This window comes from Condylostylus longicornis, unplaced genomic scaffold, assembly GCF_029603195.1.
Source record: "Condylostylus longicornis isolate FDR11 unplaced genomic scaffold, ASM2960319v2 ptg000003l, whole genome shotgun sequence".
Taxonomy (NCBI): domain Eukaryota; kingdom Metazoa; phylum Arthropoda; class Insecta; order Diptera; family Dolichopodidae; genus Condylostylus; species Condylostylus longicornis.
This window is the reverse complement of record NW_026577972.1, coordinates 193,212-215,291: the sequence shown is the minus strand read 5'-3', so window position 1 is coordinate 215,291 and position 22,080 is coordinate 193,212. Positions and strand designations below refer to the sequence as shown.

The following is a 22,080-nucleotide window of genomic DNA, read 5'->3' as shown; positions in this document are numbered from 1 at the left end:
CCCTAAAATTTCATTTCATTAATTTTCTTCAAAATTAAATTCAAATTAAAATTGATACAAATATGCAACTTACGTTTCCGTAATCCAAAGTTAATTATTCTAGTTTGAGATTGAACTATCAGGACAGAATCACTTGGGTAAAGAGACTGCAGTCATCTGCGAACAAATATAATTTACCAATCAAAGGTAACCTGTGAATATCGCTAATAAAAATAAGAAACAAAAGAGAACCCATTACATGTGCCTGGAGAACCCTGACAGAAATATCCTGTTGTGAAATAATAGAATTTCTAAACAAAATGTTTCCTTTCTTCAGCTAGTTCCTCATTATATTAATAGAAGAAGACGAAAAATTAAAATACGACAGTTTATTTAATAGTGAATCATGACTAACCGTATCAAATGCTTTAAGTCTATATAAGTTAAGTGATTTAAATATTTCTATAGAATAAAATTTCATTAAATAAAATTAGATACTTATCCTCTAAAAATTCTTCACTTTTCACAAAATAAAAAAATTTAAATTTACTTTTATTAGCAAAAATGTCTAAAAAAATTTTGAACAATGTGACAGCCAATTGACATTATTTAATTATGCGATATTTGTTTTTTTTTCTGCATTATCGTTTATACTAGAAATACCTGTAATGTTATCAAGATTAAAAGTTATAATGCTTTTGTTTGCTGCAATATCGAATAAGATGCAAGAAAAGAATTCAACGCACATTTTATATTATCGATTACACCTATATTTTAAAATGTAATTAGCTCTGGTAGCATATACTGAGTATTAACCAAAACGAATGTGCCGGGTACGAGTTGTGCGTTCAAAATACCGATAAAAATGCACCAGAGCTAAAAATACACCAGTTATTTTAGAATTGAATAAATAAGTTCGTTAAGTATTGCCATTTTATATCGAAGAGTCAAGAGCAAGACGATGTACCGATACAGTTTCATTTCTTAAGAGAAGTGTTGGTTGAATTTGAAAAAATGACATACAATAAGGTAAGTGTTCCTGACTGTAATACTGACACAATTCGCAAAAAATTTTATTTTGACGTGAGATATTTAATATGGGGCATTACAATAAGCCATCGTGGTCCCGATTTTCAAATAATTTAAATATTTAGCAATTGATTTTTTTAAATTTTTTTAATCAAAATAGGTATGTTTTAAATCACGATTTTTCTATTAAAGATGAAAAGAAAAGTTGTATCTAATATTAATTGGCAGATATTTCATATTGTTTAATAAAAATTTGAACAGGGATCAAACTATAATCTGATCATTTTACTGAATACCAGTTTGTAAAGCTAAAATATTTCAAAGCTGTTATGAATTTTTAGCGTCAGAATTCGAATATTAAAAAGAAATTTTTTTAATAATATAAATATAAAATCAATTTTAATTAAATAAATACGAAAATAAGTAATTGAATATTTTGAATATCACGACATTTGAATATCTTTGAAAAATTACTGACACATATGTTAGTAGTAAAAGTAGAATCAAATTGTTAGAAGTAGATCAGGGTGTGTCTGTTACTGACAGAAATAATTATTTGAAAATTCTTATTTTTTTAATGCCTTTACTTCAAATTTCTTATAAAATAAACAACAATAATCGAAATATTTCGTTTTATGTCAATACACTCACATAAACATTAGCTTATGTTAATATAGAAAACATTAAAAACAAAATCTTAAGCAAAAAATATAAGAAATTCTCCACTGCAAGCAACTTTTCCTATTTCTATTAAATCAAAACAAATTTATTCTCAATTTTTTGGAGTTATTTCAAAACTGAATAAAAAAGAGTATTGCCATAATTTAAATTAATTTAGAAATAACAAATATATATATAAATATGTTGTATAGAGAAATTCTCTTAATGATTAAAAATAAACCTCGTAAATGTATGTCAGTATTAGCGCCACTGTTACTATTGGGAACACTTACCTTATGTCATAATTTACGTGTTGTATCCAACGTCGAGTTTTTTTATAACGTCCAAAACTGGTCACAACTTTTTAAACTGATTTATTTTAAAATTACTTCACTTAATATTGGCGAGTTTTATGTTTTTTAATAATATTGAGATTTCATGTAAAATTTTATTTTAATAAAAATTAAAGTTCGAAAGCTAGCGTCCCTTTTATATCTAAACAAAAGAAGTTTTATACCAATTTTTTAATTAATTAATTTTCTTTTTCTATTTTCAGAATTTTTCTATAAATTTAAAATTTTTTTCACATTTCATTTTTTAATAATATTTTAATAATAAATAATACATACAATAAATTTATTTTATAAAAAAATACTTAAACTAATTAAAAATAAAAATTAAAATTGACAATTAATTTTTAAATTAAACATAAAAGAAAAAGCAGTACACCAATCCCAGTATAACTGTTAAATTAATTAAGACTCTCTTATTTGTTAGAAAGAAAAATCTCTCTCGTTAAATTTGAACAAAAAAAAAAAATAATTTAGAACAAATAAAAAATACAAAGTTAATAAAAAAAAAACTTTTGGATATTTTGAGAAAAACTGCAAAATTTTAAGAAAAACAATAAAGAAAAAAAATCGAATTGAAAAGGGAAAGATAGGAGAGAAAAACAACCCAACAAACGAAGATAAAAAAAATTCAATAGAAAAACAAACAAGAATAGAAAAAAAAATAGAGACAAAAACAAGTGCGTGCAAGTGAAAAAAAATTTACTGTTGATTATTTTGTTTTTTAATTTTTTGTTTTTTTTTTTTTTATTTTGAATTTTTTTAAAAAAATAGTTTGATACATAATTTTTTTTTCCCGCCTTTCGTTAAAAATATAAAGACAAGAACAATAAGAACAAAAAAAAAGAAAGAGGAAAAAAAACTTTCGTATCCCTTTTTATTATTACTTTTGTTTTTTTTTCCTGCTGGGATTTAAATTAACGGTAAAGACACACTGTATCCATCAGTATTTGGATTATTAGGTAAGTGTAATATAAAATATTAGTATGTAAGTATATACAATGAAGCTTCCACAACTCGAACCTCTACAACTCGAAAATCTTCTTACCATGAAACCATCATATGAGTCCCCCTGAATATTGGTATAACTTTGTTTATAAAAATTATTCTATAATTCGAATTTCTCCTTAACTCGAAACCCGAACCTGTCAAGAAATTTCACTAAAACTTCAGAGATATATCTGACCTATAATTGGACACATGACTGCAAAGTTTCATGAATCTGACTTTATTATTTTTCCAAATATTTAAAATTAGCTTCTGGAGTTGTATGGCAGGTACCCGAACCTGTCAAAAAATTTCACTAAAACTTCAGAGATATATCTGACCTACAATTGGACACACAACTGCCAAGTTTCATGTATCTGACTTTATTATTTTGGCGAATATAAAAAATTTGTTTTTGAAGTTATATGGCAGGTACCCGAACCTGTAAAGAAATTCCACTAAAACTTTAGAAACGTATCTGACCAATAACTGGACACACAACTGCCAAATTTCATGAATCCGACTTTATTGTTTTTCCAAATATTTAAAATTAGGTTCTGGAGTTGTACAGCAGGTACCCGAACCTGTCAAGAATTTCCACTAAAACTTCAGAAATATGGGTGAAAATTTAAAAGTTAGCACATTTGCGTCACAAAAATGTACTCTTAAATAAATACTTTTTTAGAAAATAAATCAGACTATAATTAATAAAATAAAAATTATAAAATCTTTAATTTTAAATTAAAAAAATTTTTAAATTGTAAAAGTAAGTATTTTTGGAAAATTTTGGATAATTGTCGGAGCGCGTTTTCTGTTTTCATATAAATGAAACTTGTCACAGACCACATTTTTAATTTTCAATTTAAATTTTCATGAACTTCCTCCACAGAAGGATATATTTTAAATTACATTGCAAAATTATTTCATTATTTTTAAACAAAAATCAAAAATTAGTTTTTAAGTTTTAATTTATTTTAATGTCATTTCAACAGAAAAAAAGTGTGTTACAAGAATTGTTCAACTGCGTTACTTCAACTATGTTACATCATAAAACTTCTTAAAATTAATAATTTTTTTAAATATTTTGGCATCATTATTTGTTTTAAAGAATACGCAATAAGTCTATTCGGGTATGTGGTGAATGTTGTTCCAAACACATCGGTGGAGATAGTTTGAATTTTTTTTGCCGTGAATGTAAAACGCTTTTTTCAACTGTGTTATGTGTTTTTTTTTTAAATATTTTTTTTTAAAAATTCAAAAAAATGGCATATTATTAAGCAAACCAAGTAAACTAACCAACTGTATACTATAAAATGCAAAAATATGTTGGAGTTTTATATTAATACCCTTTTTATTTTAAAATATTCTACTGCGTTACTGTTCAACTGTGTTACTAAATTTAAGTAACGCTACTGAGGACATGATAACAAAGTTGATTTTTAAGGCAGTTTACTCTAAGTTGGTGAACAAATTCTTAATAATTTTACATACAAATAGGCGATAACATGTTTTATTGATTATTAGACAAAATGCCGCTATCTATTTTATATTTTAAATATGTAAATATGTAAATATGTATTGTTAAAAATGCAAATGAAAAACTTAACCGAATATATACAACTTCATCGAGAGGAAAAAAGTTAATATCTTAGCATATTCCACAACAGCAGGAAATTTACTGTTTTTGCTTCAATTTTTTTTGTTAATATACTGAAGACTGAATCAAATATTTCAACAGTGTTACTATATTTTCCACTGCGTTACTGTTTTGTCACAAAAAAAAATATTGTTTTAAACTTTTTTCTTCTAATTTAAGCTCTTAATTTTTTTGTTATGGACATTTTTAGAATAAAAAATTAATTTTTAAAGCAGTTATGTAAAAATTCCTGCAAGAAAAAAACTATTAAATAGTTTTATTTTAAAAATAAAAACTTTAAATTTAAAATAAGTAACAAAGTTGAAATAACTTATAATTTATTTTTTTATAAAAATGATTTTTCAATATTACAGAATAAATTTATTTATAACTTTAATTACAAATGAGAGTAAAATATGAAAATAATAATTTCCATTGAAGAGATCAAAAAATTTAAGCTATTTTTATCGGTAACGTAGTTGAACTAAATTCAAACCTGAGCTTACTTTTTTGGTTATAATTTCTAAAATATTTACAAAACCTCCGGACCACTTGAGGAAATTGTACATAATATAATAGGCAACTATAAAAAAATAATTTTAATAAAAATTTCTAAAAAAATAATTTGAAAAAAAAAAAATTAATTTGTGCCAACTTTTAAATTTTGACCCATATATCTGACCTATAACTGGACACACAACTGCCAAGTTTCATGAATCTGAATTTATTATTTTTTCAAATATTTAAAATTAGCTTCTGCAGTTGTATGGCAGGTACCCGAACCTGTCAAGAAATTCCACTAAAACTTCAGAAATATATCTGAATTAGAATTGGACACATGACTGCCAAGTTTCATGAATCTGACTTTATTATTGTGCTGAATATAAAAAATTTGCTTTTGGAGTTTTATGGCAGTCACCAGAGCCGGTGAAGCTGTTCCATTAAAATTTTTAGAGCATGTGTAGAATATAATTTTTTTATTTTTTGAAATATGTATAATAAACTTTTTGACTTGTATGGCAGCTACCCGAGCCCGTTGTCCAAATTAGTCCAATTATAATAGGGTTTGTCGTTGGCACAAAAGAAACAACTTGTGAAAGTTAGGTGTCGTTTGCATCATTCGTTTTTGAGTTTTCGTGAGATCCGACGGACGGACGGGCGGACGGACATGTCTAAATCAACGCAGAATTTTACGCTGAGCAAGAATATATATTTATGTCCATACCACAGATGACTCCTTCAATTAGTTACAAACTCCATACCAAAGTTAATATACCCTTCACGAAGTGCGGGGTATGAAAAGGTTCAAAAATTTTTAGTTTATATATACCTACCACGGTAAGGTGAAAAAATCTCGAAGAAGTACGGCGCTCCCTGCCCTTTACCGTTGTAGGGGGGGGGGGGGGGAGCCCTACCATAAAAAATCAGCTAAATTCTGAACGGATGAAACTGATCATACAGATCAACTATTACCTTTGCGCTAACTTAGTCTTTTCGTAGAGTAATTAAATAGCTTCCATAAGGAAATAGGTGTTTTGTTTTAAATCGAAAGGTCGTGTTCGTTTAAGTCTTTCTGTCATAACGCCATTGTCTAGCAGCCAGGCTGCTTCTATGTTTACATGCTGTTCTAGGCAAGCCCTATGCTTTGTAGCATGATTCCTTATTTCATCTATAACCAAAGCAATTCCTAAGTCCCTGTGGATGTCACTCATACGCATATACCATGGCGCATTTACCATGCCCAACAGAAGTTTATTCTGGAAGGTTTTATTTTGTTAATGTGAATCTTCTTGGCTCAACCCCACAGTTGAATGCCATATAGCCATATTGGGTTAAGGATTTGGTTATAAAACAATATTTTATTTTCAATTGCCGAATTGGACTTACCACCTAGGAGCCAATAATTTTCTCTATATTTATTTTCTAATTCTATGTGTTTCTTCTTTATATGCTCTTTTCATCTGAGCTTGACATCTAAAGTCATTCCTAGGTATTTTGCTGAGTTGTGGATTTCTACGTTCGTTCCATTTAAGTTAATTTGTGGTGGATTCACTATTTTTCGATTGATGAAGTTTGTGTGAAGGGATTTTGCTTCATCCAACTTCATTTTCCAATCTTTCTTCTACTTGTTACTTGCCTCCTGTAATTTTTTTGTCGAATCGTCAATGTTCGACCTGCTGCCAATATTGCAATATTGTCAACAAAAGTAACTACAGCAACATTTTCTATTTGTGGTAGATTACTCGTGTAAAACAAGTACAACATTAGGCCCAATATACTGCCTTGCCCAATATATACCTGCTCTTATTCCTCTAAGTGTGGAGTATTCAGCGTCTTGTTTAATTTTAAATAATCTATCAGCTAAGTAAAATTCCAAAATTGCTACAAATAGTGATGGTATCATTTGTCCTAACTTAAGTATAAGGTCTTTATGCCATACCTAGTCGAATGCCTGTGCTACGTCTAGAAATATAGAAGAGCAGATTTCTTTATTTTCTACAATATTCTATTGTAGAATGGTTTTTTCTAAATCCGAACGGATTTTCAATTATTGGCTTTAACCTCCTTAATAGCAGTTTTCAAAAAACTTAGACAGCATTGGTATCAGTGAAATGGACCTGTAAGACTTTACTTCCCTCAAGGATTTCCCGGGTTTGGACACCATAATTACTTCTGCTACTTTCTTAGCACAAGGAATATACTCAAAATCTATAGCTGCATTCATAATTTTCATCAAATGTTTCAATGCCTCTTCTGGTAGCTCTCTATACTTCCGCAGTAATAAGATCAAAACCTGGGGTTTTTTTCAACTTCTTCAAAGGGATCTTATATCTTCCGCAATTTCTGAATGAGTAATTGGTGCTATGCTTCTTGCTTCATTTGCGATTAATTCTACCAAACTCGCATCTGATGTTATTCCGTTTGGTGTGAATATCCTTTCTAAGTGCTCAGTAAATAATTCGGCTTCGTCTATGTTGCTACTCGCCCAACTGCCATTGGCCTTTATTACTCGCGGAGTGTGCTTAATCGGTCTCTTTTTGCTCTTTGCCGCCTTCCATAAGGAATAATTCGTTTCCTTCGTAGCTGACAAGTTCTTTATATAATTTTCATATGTTGCCGATTTAAATTCTTATGTTTATTTTTTAAACACCTGGGAAAGTTTGTTTAAAACAGTTTTATCATCAGGGTAACGCGAACGTTGCCATCTACGTCTGACCCTTCTCTTTTTACCTGTTAAATCCGTTATTTCTTTAGGATAGCTATTTGCTGTAGGTTTCTACTTTGATATTTTTTGTATTGTTCCATGCAGCTTTTTGTATGATTTCAATAAATTCTTCTGACTCAAGATCTAACTGTTCTCTTGATTGTATATTAATATTTACGGCAGTATTGTTTATCATTTCGTATTTAAAGCTCGCCCAATCTGTAGTGCTATTTGTCAAAGTGGGTTTATATGATATTCTAGTTATTTTTTCATTTAGTTTTAATATGAAAGCACAGTGATCTGATTTAAAATCATAATTATCTTCAAGGCTTAGAAAATTTTCTGATATTTTTTTAGTTATAAAAAAGTGAATAACATCAATAATCTTGTTAGTGTCAGTAGGCCATAAGTAGGAGTGCCAATGGAGTGATAGCAACGACCTAGTTTTGAATAGCTTTTTTTAGCTCTCTTCTGCTAGTTAAGGTGATTCTAGAACCCCAATCTGTATGTTTGGCACTATAGTTACCTCCTATTAGATATCTATGTCCATGTTCGTACAGGAGATCTTTAAAACTATTTTTCTCAATGCTGAAATTTGGTGGAGAGTATACAGCACCAACACTAAAGTCCAGTTTATTCTCATACGTGTGCCACTCCAGTCAAGCCTTCTTTAGAGCTTTTGTTAACAATCTGTATTCATTTTCATTCTCCACATTTATTTTTAACAGATCATTGTTCACTATGTTGACCCTCTATAAGATGCTTTCTCATATTACCCTCTTGGGTTTTAATTTTTTTATCTTATGCAGACTTATTGGACTTTTTCTCAGAGTTATCATCCGTTACTCTGTCATTTTTGTCGGCAATCACCAATGGGGGTGATCGCATGATCTCCGATCTCCTTCTAAATGGGTCCACTGAATTCGATCTACTATGCATTAAGTAGTCCCCCCTAGAATCCATGAGACCAGCGAAGAGTTTGGATTTTCCAGCATTACTGGATTACCACCTGGGGTGTACAATCTTTGGGTTTTGACACTTGATCAAAAATAAATTAAGTTTTCATTATTTATTAACTTATGAAAAATGACAACTTAATAAATTTTTTACAATTCAATAAATGCAATACTTTTGTTTTGTTGAATGATTGAATACGTATTGTATTTAAGTACAATGATAGAAGTATGTTTACGAGTATAGGAAAATATCTTAAAGCGATATTATATTGGTTTGGAAAGGGCAAATGGGAGTTTTTGAACTAAGGGTGGTAAATTGAGCAAGAAAGAGTTGGCAATACAGATTATAAATTTAAATTCCTCTCTATTTCATACAAGAAGACAAAATGTTCTCATATCAAATCTAAGTTAGTTTTCAAACAGGAAAATCTAAAAGAAAAATCTATTATGTGATCAGCACATAACCGACCGCAATGTGTATTGTCTAGTTAAGTGAAAGTGTTACAGAATATTATAAAAATTTACATCTGTTAAACACTAATAAATAGTACATTTCGTTAGAAAAAAATTCTTTTCCACCTCCATCCTCTCTCAAGCTATCGCCTAAAAATTTGAATATTTGTCACCTTATATTTGTGAAACCGCAAGCTTTTTTAAATTTCTATAAACGCAGAAAGGTAACGGTAAACTCCATGCCATTAAAAAATATAATAATTTTTCTTAACTCACACAATTAACCCCTAAAATCGAGCATTATGTGAACCCTTCTTTAAATTAATTTTTTCTTTATTTCAAAGACTGCATAAATCGTTCATCCTGAATATATGCAATCCTAGAAATAGTTTCGTATATTTGAAAATAACTTTAATACTCGTAGTGTGGTAGGTAAACTGTTTTTAAAAGACGTATTTCAATTGTTCAAGAGAAAAGTGCTACAATACAAACCATTGACTCAACTTTATTTCTTGTTTAGAATCATTTTGACTTCTCGGCCCATTTTTTATACCCTGCACTTCATGCTTTTACCCAACTTTTGTGATGTGAAAAATAAAATATTATTAAGAAAAAAATTTGTTATTAAAATAAAAATAGCAAAATTTTTACCTAACTTTTATTTCATTTCGCTATTTTTGGTACACTGGTTTTTGACAACTTTTATTACCATCTATTTCTCAAAAAAAATGGAATATTTTGAGATTAGTGAATATTTTGGGAATAATAGAGAGTGGCAAACAAACGGCTTGAAACGAGTCGAGTTACTTATAAAATAGATATACTTTGGTTAACGCGTATAACCGTGGCACTCGTTTTGGGCTCCGAACGGAGCTTTTGGTTCCCTTTTGTTTAAAAGCGGAGCACCCTACTTGTTCCACTACTCGGTATAAAGCCTCGATTTGTAAATTGCAAATACAAAAAGGTCCTTTTTGATTCGTAAAAACACGTTTTGCTACACTTCTTTGAAAGAAACTTCAGCTGCGAATTTTTGCATCTTTACTTCGTTAAATATGTTATGTGGTTTTTATTGTCATTGAATAATGATGACCTATAAAATTGCAAAAAATTGTGCAACGAATTAGGCATAATTAAGTATTGATTAGTATCAGAATATTAATAAGCATATGGAGTATTTGAAAGTATTAGAACATCGGTTTTTTGCAAAATCGGTTTCTTTTACATCGGTACTTTGTAAAAAAAGCCCTACATACAACTTATCTTCTGTAGTGAATAAATAATAAACACATATACAGCGTACACATGAACACATGCAAATTTCTCCCTCTCTTTCTTCAATTTACCTTTTAGTGTCATGTTATGTTACATGAGCATGTGTTATGTGCAGGAATTCAATAAAGAATGTAAAATACAAATATACTTTTCAATTGATGTCTCTCAACATAATTGACAACTCTCTCTGTTCTGTTCTAAATAATCATGTAACTCTGGAAAATTAAAACTGCATACCTCAAATTATTAATAATTTCAAGTAAAAGTCATACATATATGGTATACTTTGAAATACTTTTTTGTTATTTAAAAAAAAGGGAAAATATTTATTATTTTTGAATTTTAACTGTTTTCTTAAAATTTTCAAAGTAACACACGATATTTTAAAATTAACTGAATTTTGATTTATAAGTGAAACGTGTTGTTTTTTTTTACTAATGTTGTATTAATCTCATTAATTTTTTATGTGCAATATATATTATAAGTGAGGTTTTATATTATATTCAACTTTCGTAATTGAATATAGTAAAATTATCAATATTGTGACTTAATTATTCATATTTTTATATAAATTGTCTTCTTTAAATGTTTCTTTCAAAAAATATGTGACCTTTGTCAATTGATTTTTGCATTTATAATGTAATCTTTGATAGAAGACCATAATATCCTGATTTTTAGCACTCTTCCAAGAAAGTTTTGAAGAAAAGTGCTTATTAATTTCACTCTGTCCGTCCGTCCGTGGACATGTTTACAAAACTTCTGCACCTTTGAAGATAGAAAGCTGAAATTTTATATGCACATAAATCTTTACTAGAAACTTACTTCCGTAAAGTTACATATTTAGCAAAACACTTTTCGACAGATTGGTGCCAGTGTGTGGGCACGGTCCAATATTTGATAAAAAATTTCAAAGAAAACGGAACAGTAAATATTAAGCCACTAGGTGGTCGACCAAAAATATTTATTTCGAAAGAACAGCGAGTAATTGTTAACATGGTAAAAAAGGAACCGAAAATTTCAGCTCTTTCTATTAAGCGAAAAGTGGAAGATTTAACAGAGAATTACAATCCTCAAACAGTTCCAAATATTCTACATGATGCTGTTTTTAATGGACATTCAAGAACCTTTCATATCATCAACAACCTAAACGCCTTGAATTTTCTAAAGAGCACTTATATAAATTGGATCACTTTTGTAATCCAATTGAATAAAGTAATTTATTAAAACCAAATACTGCTTCCATTTAAGAAAATATTTTGTCAACAATAAAACACGGTGACTGTGATATGATGGCATGTGGCTGTGTAAGTGTGGAGTTGGTAACCTGGTTTTTATTGATGACATTATATAGAGATATTGATATAATGAACAAAAATGGATATTTTGATGAATAATTTAAAGCCAATTGCCGAAAAACTGGGTTTAAAAGTGTGATCGCTCATGTTTCAACAAGATAACGTCACTAAACATTGTGCGAAAATGGTTAAAGAATGTTTCATTATATTTAATTTTTTAACCAAAAGCAGTTACACTCACCTGCACAGTCACCTGACCTAAACCCGATAGAAAATTTTTAAGATTTATTGGAACGCCGTATTGGAAAACATAAAATTACGTCAGCAACATTGCTTAAGGAAGTTCTTTTAAATGAAAGGACAAATATAACACCTTAAGAGACTTCCAAATTAGTTGGTAGCATGAAAAATCGTTTGAAATCTGTAATATCAACAAAAGGCAACTCAACATAATATTAAAAACAATTGTTTAATAACATTTCTTTCTAATAACGTGAATAATAATATTTCTGTATTAATACTTTTTTGTTGTTATTTTATGTTAATTTTCTGTTTTGTTTTAATTTTTACCGACCGTATTGTGTAAACAATAGGTAGGTTATGTGATGGCAACAAATTTTGCATATCGAGTTTTCGGTGGGAATGCACTTCTCCATAGTAGGGAAGTGTAAGTAAACTATTTTTAGCAACCTGTCGGTCCGTCGGTCTGTCAGTCTGTCGGTCTGTCAGTCTGTCGGTCTGTCCGTCTGTTGGTCTGTCGGACTGTCGGTCTGTGTGTGCACGCGTGTATCTGACGTTCGGCTGAACCGATTTTGATGAAATTTTATATGTAAGTTTATTTCCACCATGGCACGGATTAATCAACTTTTGGGATATATCAGGCCTCGGGAACTGCACTTTTTAGCGGGCCTGTTTAACAATTTTGAACATTTTGACGAAAGTATTCAACCGATTTACTTGAAATTTCATATATAAGCTTTTCTCGACTATCCGCAAAAATTCCTAACTTTTGGAAGAAATCAGGCATCAGCAACTGGACGTTTACGACGGGCCAAATATACATTTTTGCGTATATAAAGAGAAATAATTGACCGATTTCATTGAAATTTAATATTTGAATTCCTCGTATTAAAACAATGAACATATAAATTTTTTGGAAAGATCAGGGCTCGAAAACTGATTTGCGGGCCGATTTTACATTTTTCACCATATCTACGGAACTATTGATGGTATTTCTTGAAATTTGATATTTGAGTTCTGGTTGTTACCGAAACTAACTGGCAAGTATTTCAGGGAATTCGGGTAGCACAAAGTGAAACTCTACTAAGAGCCAAATTTACATTTTTCTATGTATGTTAACTATAAGCTTACTAATGTCCTAAAAATTGGAAAGAAGTATTTAACAGACATTTTTATAATATTCTGTAACCCTTTCACTTAACTAGACAATACACAATGCGGTCGGTTATGTGCTGACCACATCAGATTTTTTTTGTTGAATTAAACTTAAAATTAGTTTTTGTTATAACTAAGTAGAAATAATAGCTATAAAAAATAAAATACAAAAATTAAATTGAATATCTTTAACGGTTTAGGATCTAGAGCTAACAATATATTGAATAATTTAGTGTTTTTTGAGCGACTGCATCTTAATTAGCGACCGCATTTTGTATACAATAAAGTAGGTCATGTGATGACAACAAATTTTGCATATCGAGTTTTTGGTGGGAACGCACTTCTCCATGGTAGGGAAGTATAAATAAACTATTTTTAGCAACCTGTTGGTCTGAGTGTGCACGTGTGTATCTGACGTTCGGCTGAACCGATTTTGATGAAATTTTATATGTAAGTTTATTTCGACAGTGACACGGATTAGCCAACTTTTAGTATGTGTCAGGCCTCTCGAAATGGATTTTTTACCTGGCCTGTTTTACATTTTTGATCATTTTAAAGAAAATATTCAACAGATTTACTTGCAATTTCATATTTAAATTCGATGTGTTAAAACAATGAATTCATAAATTTATTGGGAAGATCAGGGCTCGAAAACTGATCTGGGGGCCGATTTTATATTTTTTGCCATATCTACGGAACGCAATGATTGAATTTCTTGAAAATTAATATTTGAGCTCTTGTTTTTACTAGAAGTTATTGACGAACTTTTCGTATAATTCCAACGGTACAAAACGAAATTTTACTAAGAGCCAAATTCACAATTTTTAGGTACTCGTATGTTAATTAAAAGCTTATTAGTGTTCATAAAATTGTAAAGAAATGTTTAAAACGCGTGTTCAAAACGTTCTGGAATATTTTTACTAATCTAGGCGGTCGGTTATGTGCTGATCAAATCAAATTTTTTTTAATAATAAAATCCCGGACTTGCTCCTATGATAAATTATAATAGCTCCTTAAATTTTCTTATAAGTACACGTGACTTTTTAATAATTTTCGAAAAAAGAATAAATTTCTCTTATATTGACATGTATGTGTATCATTTAACGTATTTAGAAAAAATATTGTGAATTATGAATGGATAAGAAGAAATTTAAAGAAGAAAAAAAAAGTATACATATTTTTAATTGATTCCAAATTTTTTGCTAAGAGGGAATTCCAATATTGTTCATTATTATTGTATATTTCAATATTACGTGATGATGATTGATTACGAGATAAATGAATTGCACGTTTTTTTTTGTATAAAATATTTACTTCCATATTTCCTCTCTTTCTCTCTCAACTATTACAATTTATCTTTGAAAACTGTGTTGAATTTGGTTGAAGTTGCTGAACTCAATACGAGGGTCACTATTTATATTTCGGGTCTAGCAATAAAAAACAAACATTTATCATTGGAAATGGTTTTATTGTTTTTCAAAATATTCCCCATGAAGATCAATACACTTTTGCATGCGCTGAAACCAATTTTCGTAGCACTTTTTCCACTCCGATTGAGACACCTCCAAAACATGGTTTTTGAACGCATCGACTGCTTCTTCAGGTGTTGAAAATCGTTGTCCACGCATTTTTTTTTTGATGTGAGGGAATAAGAAGAAGTCATTGGGTGCTAAATCAGGACTGTACGGCGGATGACCCATCAATTCGACATTTTGAGTGCTCAAATAGTCCATTGTTTCAGCTGATTTGTGAGAGCTTGCATTGTCATGATGAAGAATGATTCGCCGGCGCTTGTTTGTTTTCCTTATTTCTTCGAAAACTTTCGGCAAACAGATGGTGGTGTACCATTCAGAATTGACCGTCCTACGTTCCACTAAAGGTACTGTGGCCACATGACTGGTTATATAAAAAAAAAACGCGATCATTTGCTTCGATGTGCTTCTTCCACGAACAACTTTTGTTGGATTTGGATTTTGTTGGAACACCCATACGGTCGATTGCTGTTTCGTTTCGGGCTCATATGCATAGATCCATGATTCATCACCTGTGACTATCTTATAAACGTCTTTTGACGCACCGCGATTGAATTTTTTCAACATTTCTTTGCTCCAATCGACACGAGCCTTCTTTTGTGCAATCGTCAAATTTTTTGGGATCCATCGACAACACACCTTTTTCACGGCAAGATGTTCATGCAATATCTTATGTACGCTGGTGGAACTAATGCCCAAGGATGCCTCAATCTCACAGTATGTCACATGCCGGTCCATCATTATCATTTCGCGCACAGCATCGATGGTTTCCGGCAAAACGACCGAAATTGGCCGACCTTCACGAAATTCATCCTGGAGCGAACGGCGTCCGAAACCAAACTCTTGGTACCAGCGATTTACAGTGGTTTTTGATGGTGCTTCATCACCAAAAGTCGAAACAAGTTGATCGAGACACTCTTGTCTCGATAATCCGCGCCGAAAATCGTAAAAAATCATCGCACGAAAATTTTCACGGGACAATTCCATTTTTTGACCGAGATGAATTTTTCAAGTCACTGTAAACAAAACAATTCGCGCTCGAATGACAAAACGTTCTGAGTGAAGTTGTCCTAAAAAATGTCAAACTTTCCAATGGAAGTGTCAGATTGCACCTGGCAGCACTAGTATTGCCAGGACCCGAAATATAAATAGTGACCCTCGTACTGATATATCTTTATGAATATATTGGATATTATAATTAGCTATGTTAGGGCTGTTATTTGCTTCCTTTTATCACGTGTGCTCCGTTGTTCCACTAATCGATAAAAATTTGTAAATTATGGATACGAAAAGCTCCTTTTTAATAATAAGCACACCGAGTATATTTTTAAACTCATAACTTAAATAATTTTTTTTTTGCAATTTTAGTAAAAATGTTATTCATTTTTATTTTGAATTTTTTTTAACTTTTTTTTAAGAGAATCTTAAGAAACTATATTCTAAGTTTCTTCCGTGTGTGTATTTTTTGCTGTGTTTTATTACAGATCTTCAAGTTTTTGAAAAAAAAATTATAACTTTTATGAAATGAAAAATTAAATATTTCGAAAAATAAAAATAACAAAATTTTAAGCTAACTTAATTTAATTTTATTTTTTCGGCGTTTTTGATACACACGTTTGTTTACAATATTTTGTTTCTTTCTCGCCTACACAACTCTTATTACCATGTATTTCTTAACAAAAATGGAATATTTTGAGCAAACGAAAACTAACGGTTTGGAACGAGTCAAACTTTGATAGATATACTTTGGTTGATATACGGTATGATGCAGTAATATATATATACTACATCATACTGTGTATATGGCTGCCTCAAGCATACATACTTACCTATTTTATATCTATATAAATGTTCCTTGAATCAAGTCAATTAAAAATTCAAATTGTAGACAAACTAAATGAACATGAAAGGTCAGCGGCTCAAAGTGCTCTTGGTAATAATTATAAAATAAAATTAGTAAAACCCGAAAAACTTCGAATTTGTGTTGTTGGTATTTTGTGATGATGTAGTTAAGGAGGATGCAATTAAAAAGCTAATGCTTGAAAATGATTTTTTAAGCAAAAGTGTTAATCCATACGTTGTAGTCAAAGACACAGATACTGATTACATCAGCATTATGAAACAAGGAAATGTAAGGGGTATATGAAGGAACGTACATAAAGCAGTGCTATAATTGTTTGGATTATCAACACTCCAGTATGGAATGCACTGCAATTGCAAGGACCTGATTTAAATGTGCACAAGATTATACTGAAGGTCATGTATGTAGTGTAAATATTTATAAATGCGTTAATGGCACTAAAATGAACAGTGATTTCAAGCTGCATCTAAATACTTAGCTCTTTTAGTTCTGAAAATTGTGGACTTTTTAAAAGCAAATGTAAAAAAAAATAGGAAATATGTTGAAGGAAAAAGGATATTTTAACAATTAACAGAAAATTCAAATTTAATGTGTACTTATCTTAATATAGCTGGTTTCTTAAATAACTTCAATAAATTGAAATTTTTAATTAAAAAACAAGACTTAGTATAATCTCTATGAGTGAAACGAAGAGTATATATATGAATCAGAGTTTGCATTAGAAAATTATAACAGTAAATTTCAGTTTAATAATAATAAATACGTTTAGAACGAATTTTTTGTGGATTATGTCAATCAAAGTTTTGCTAAATGGGAAAAAATAGTTCAAAAAAAAAAACAAAAGACCAGAAAATTGTTTTTATAAAATTAAAACTTAAAAATAAAAAAAATCAACACTTTCAAATATTGCAAGGAAAAGTATCTTGAAATCTTATGTGCAATGAATTTTTAAGATATTGGTGTTCTCAGTGACGTGTGTGCAGTTGCTTGGAACTTTCAAAATAACGTGATAAATTCCATAAAGTGGAATTATATAGCCAAAGCTTTATCACGTACAAATAATATGCCAGGTTGGTATGCTAGAGATTAAGATCGTAAAAAGCATACAAAAATTAACAGTTATATGACTGTATAGTTTTTTGATGAAACAAAAAATAAATACATAAAAGATCAAATACAAAATAATGCAAAGAATCAGAAGTCACTATGGAAAACTGTAAGAATCTAATACTAAACAAGAGAAACGATCATGAAATTTATGAAATTATAATTAATGAGGAAGATGGATTTGAAATTGCAGAAAAATTAAATGCCTTTTTTTAGAGAAAGTATTATAGAAATACAACAACAGTATACATGTCTTTCCATATATAAAGGTAATAAACGCTGTTCAGAGCAGGTTAATACTTGAACTTGAAGCAATTTCGGCATTAAAAAGTATTTTAAAAGTATGAATAAAAAAAATTTTATAATGGCTTAGATATTCGTATTTTGCTGAATTCTTTTCAAATTATTGGTATATCTTTATTGCAAATTATTAATCTCTTATTCAGTTGAAAGCTGAGAGAAATACTGCAAGAGATGAAGATTTCCCCCTTATAAATATGATTCCTTTATATGAAAAGGTACTGAAAAAAGTTGTATGCAAAAAATTGGAAGCATATATTGAACGCAACAATATTTTGGCGCGACAGCAATCAGGTTTTAGAAAGGATTTTTCCTGTGAAACTGCCTTGAACTGTATAACGTATGAATGAAAGAAACTTGTGGACAGTGGAAGTATTGTTATATCAGGTTTTATTGTTATATCAGGTTTGAAACTATTGACAGAAACATATAATTGGATAAATTGAAACAGTATGGTGTATATAATAATGAACACAATTGGTTCAATTCATACTTAATAGGAAGAACTTAAAGCATAAGGATTAACGGAATTACATCAATTAAAAATTTAAATAATATGAAAGTAGCGCAAAGCTCTTTAATTGGAATTACGCTTTTTCTGCTGTACATAAATTATATTGATATAGAAAAAATCTATCAAAATTAATTGTCGAACTTAATCGAGACTCGCAGAACATTTATGTATGGCTAAATATGAAATAATAAGTTAATAAGTTAATAAAGTTGGGTCAAAACAATGGTTTGTATTGTAGCACTTTTCCCTTCAACAAGTGAAAATACTGCTTTTAAATGGAGTCTATGTATCTAAAGACTATTAAAATTATTTTCATTCATAAACGAAACAATTTGCATATATTTAGGATGAACGATTTATGCAGTCTTTGAAATAAAGCAAAAATTAATATAAAGAAAGGTTAACATAATGCTCGATTTTAAGGGTTAATTGCGTGAGTTAAGAAAAATAATTATACTTTTTAATGTTATGGAATTTACTGTTAGCTTCTTGCGTTTATAGAAATTTTAAAAAGCTTGCGGTTTCGCAAATATAAGGTGCCAAATATTCAAATTTTACAAATCTAAAGGCGATAACTTGGAGGCGGAAAAAAATTTTCTCCTAACGAAATAAACTATTTGTTAGTGTCTAACAGCTGTTAAAATACAGCTAGAGCTCCTACAACCGGGGGTATAGAAGAAAAACAACATAAAAACATTTGCAAAAACGGATTTTAGATAACGGTAAATTTGAACGAGTATTTTTAAAATTTAATTATAGTATGCCGCGATAACAGAAGCAAACCAATGCCTTTTTTTTTCAAAAATTTTTTGGAAAACTGCTAAAAACTAAAGCTACGATTATTAATTCGTCCTCAGATATTAAGGTCAATATAAATAGAGAACAAGTTAAAGTGGTACCTCGTATAAAATATCTTGACGTTATGGTTGATAATGAGTAAAAGTTTGAAGAACATCTTAATAAAAAACTTGTTTATCGCCAATAAGACAAAAATCGTCAAAAAAATCGGTTTTTTAAGAAGGTTGAGAACTATTAATATGTTTGTTACTTCATTTATAAATTAAGAACATTGAAAAAAATTGTTTTGGCTATTGAAATTTTTTTTTTCATGTAAAATGTCTTCAACATAATTTAAACATTAAGTTTTCTTAATTCATTTTACATATAGCATGCGGGATCGAATTTTTAATTATGGAACACCAAACAGTATTCATATTTTACATAATATAGTTCTTAAATAGAGAGCCAAATATTTTATGATTTCTGTAAAAATTTAGAAGAAATGAAAATTGGTAATAACGAAATCATTTCTGTCAATATACTAGAAATAAATTTGTACTAAATTTTTTTTCCAAAAATGTCGAAATTACGTCCAATTTTTACTTAAATTTTTTCAAAATCAAAAAGAAAATAATGAAATAAGGTAGAATCGACTTTATTTCCAAAAAGAAATTGGTAGATTTTAAAAAATTGGTCAATTTTATTTCCACATTTTGGAAAAGTTAGTTTCGGGTTCTTCTTTTCTATTTCTTGTATCTATTTTATTTCTCGTTGCTTTTTTATACTCTGCACTTCATTAGGGGTATATTAACTTTGGTATTAAGTTTGTGACTACTTGAAGGAGTCATCTGCGGTATGGACATATATATAATCTTTCTCAGCGTAAAATTCCGTCCGTCCGTCCGATCGCACGATAATTCAAAAACGACAAATGCAATCGATACCAAACTTTCATAAGTTGTTTATTTTGTGCCAAGAACGAACCCTACAACTTCAAACAATTGCAAAAGCAAATTTATTATATTCGCGAAAATAACAAAGTCAGATTCATACAACTTGGCAGTCGTGTGTCCAATTTTAGGTCAGATATATTACTGAAGTTTGGGTGGAATTGCTTGACAGTACCTGCCATACAACTCCAAAAGCTAATTTTAAATGTGGATTTGGAAAAATAATAAAGTCTAAAATAACATTTGGAAAAATAATAATAATAATCAAAAGCATAATAAGAAAAACAATATAAATAAATAATAAACAATAAATAATACATAATAAATAACTAATAATAAATAAGAAATAATAAATAGTATTTTAAATAATAATAAATAATAACAAAAGCTAATGAATAACAATTAATAAAATAACAAAAAATTACAAATGATAAAAGATAAATGATAAATGATAAATGATAAATGATAAATGATAAATGATAAATGATAAATGATAAATGATAAATGATAAATGATAAATGATAAATGATAAATGATAAATGATAAATGATAAATGATAAATGATAAATGATAAATGATAAATGATAAATGATAAATGATAAATGATAAATGATAAATGATAAATGATAAATGATAAATGATAAATGATAAATGATAAATGATAAATGATAAATGATAAATGATAAATGATAAATGATAAATGATAAATGATAAATGATAAATGATAAATGATAAATGATAAATGATAAATGATAAATGATAAATGATAAATGATAAATGATAAATGATAAATGATAAATGATAAATGATAAATGATAAATGATAAATGATAAATGATAAATGATAAATGATAAATGATAAATGATAAATGATAAATGATAAATGATAAATGATAAATGATAAATGATAAATGATAAATGATAAATGATAAATGATAAATGATAAATGATAAATGATAAATGATAAATGATAAATGATAAATGATAAATGATAAATGATAAATGATAAATGATAAATGATAAATGATAAATGATAAATGATAAATGATAAATGATAAATGATAAATGATAAATGATAAATGATAAATGATAAATGATAAATGATAAATGATAAATGATAAATGATAAATGATAAATGATAAATGATAAATGATAAATGATAAATGATAAATGATAAATGATAAATGATAAATGATAAATGATAAATGATAAATGATAAATGATAAATGATAAATGATAAATGATAAATGATAAATGATAAATGATAAATGATAAATGATAAATGATAAATGATAAATGATAAATGATAAATGATAAATGATAAATGATAAATGATAAATGATAAATGATAAATGATAAATGATAAATGATAAATGATAAATGATAAATGATAAATGATAAATGATAAATGATAAATGATAAATGATAAATGATAAATGATAAATGATAAATGATAAATGATAAATGATAAATGATAAATGATAAATGATAAATGATAAATGATAAATGATAAATGATAAATGATAAATGATAAATGATAAATGATAAATGATAAATGATAAATGATAAATGATAAATGATAAATGATAAATGATAAATGATAAATGATAAATGATAAATGATAAATGATAAATGATAAATGATAAATGATAAATGATAAATGATAAATGATAAATGATAAATGATAAATGATAAATGATAAATGATAAATGATAAATGATAAATGATAAATGATAAATGATAAATGATAAATGATAAATGATAAATGATAAATGATAAATGATAAATGATAAATGATAAATGATAAATGATAAATGATA

General features: G+C 28.5%; 1 protein-coding gene across 6 annotated transcripts in view; it reads left to right on the top strand.

Moving 5' to 3' along the window:
- The window catches only part of LOC129607121 (eukaryotic translation initiation factor 4 gamma), an 81,517-nt gene that overhangs the window by 20,091 nt on the left and 39,346 nt on the right, over positions 1 to 22,080 (top strand). For all 6 annotated transcript variants that reach the window (XM_055517899.1, XM_055517889.1, XM_055517881.1 and 3 more), the window contains one exon: positions 2,225 to 2,980. The gene's annotated coding sequence lies outside the window, so the exon portion shown is untranslated. The remainder of the gene's footprint in view (positions 1 to 2,224; positions 2,981 to 22,080) is intronic.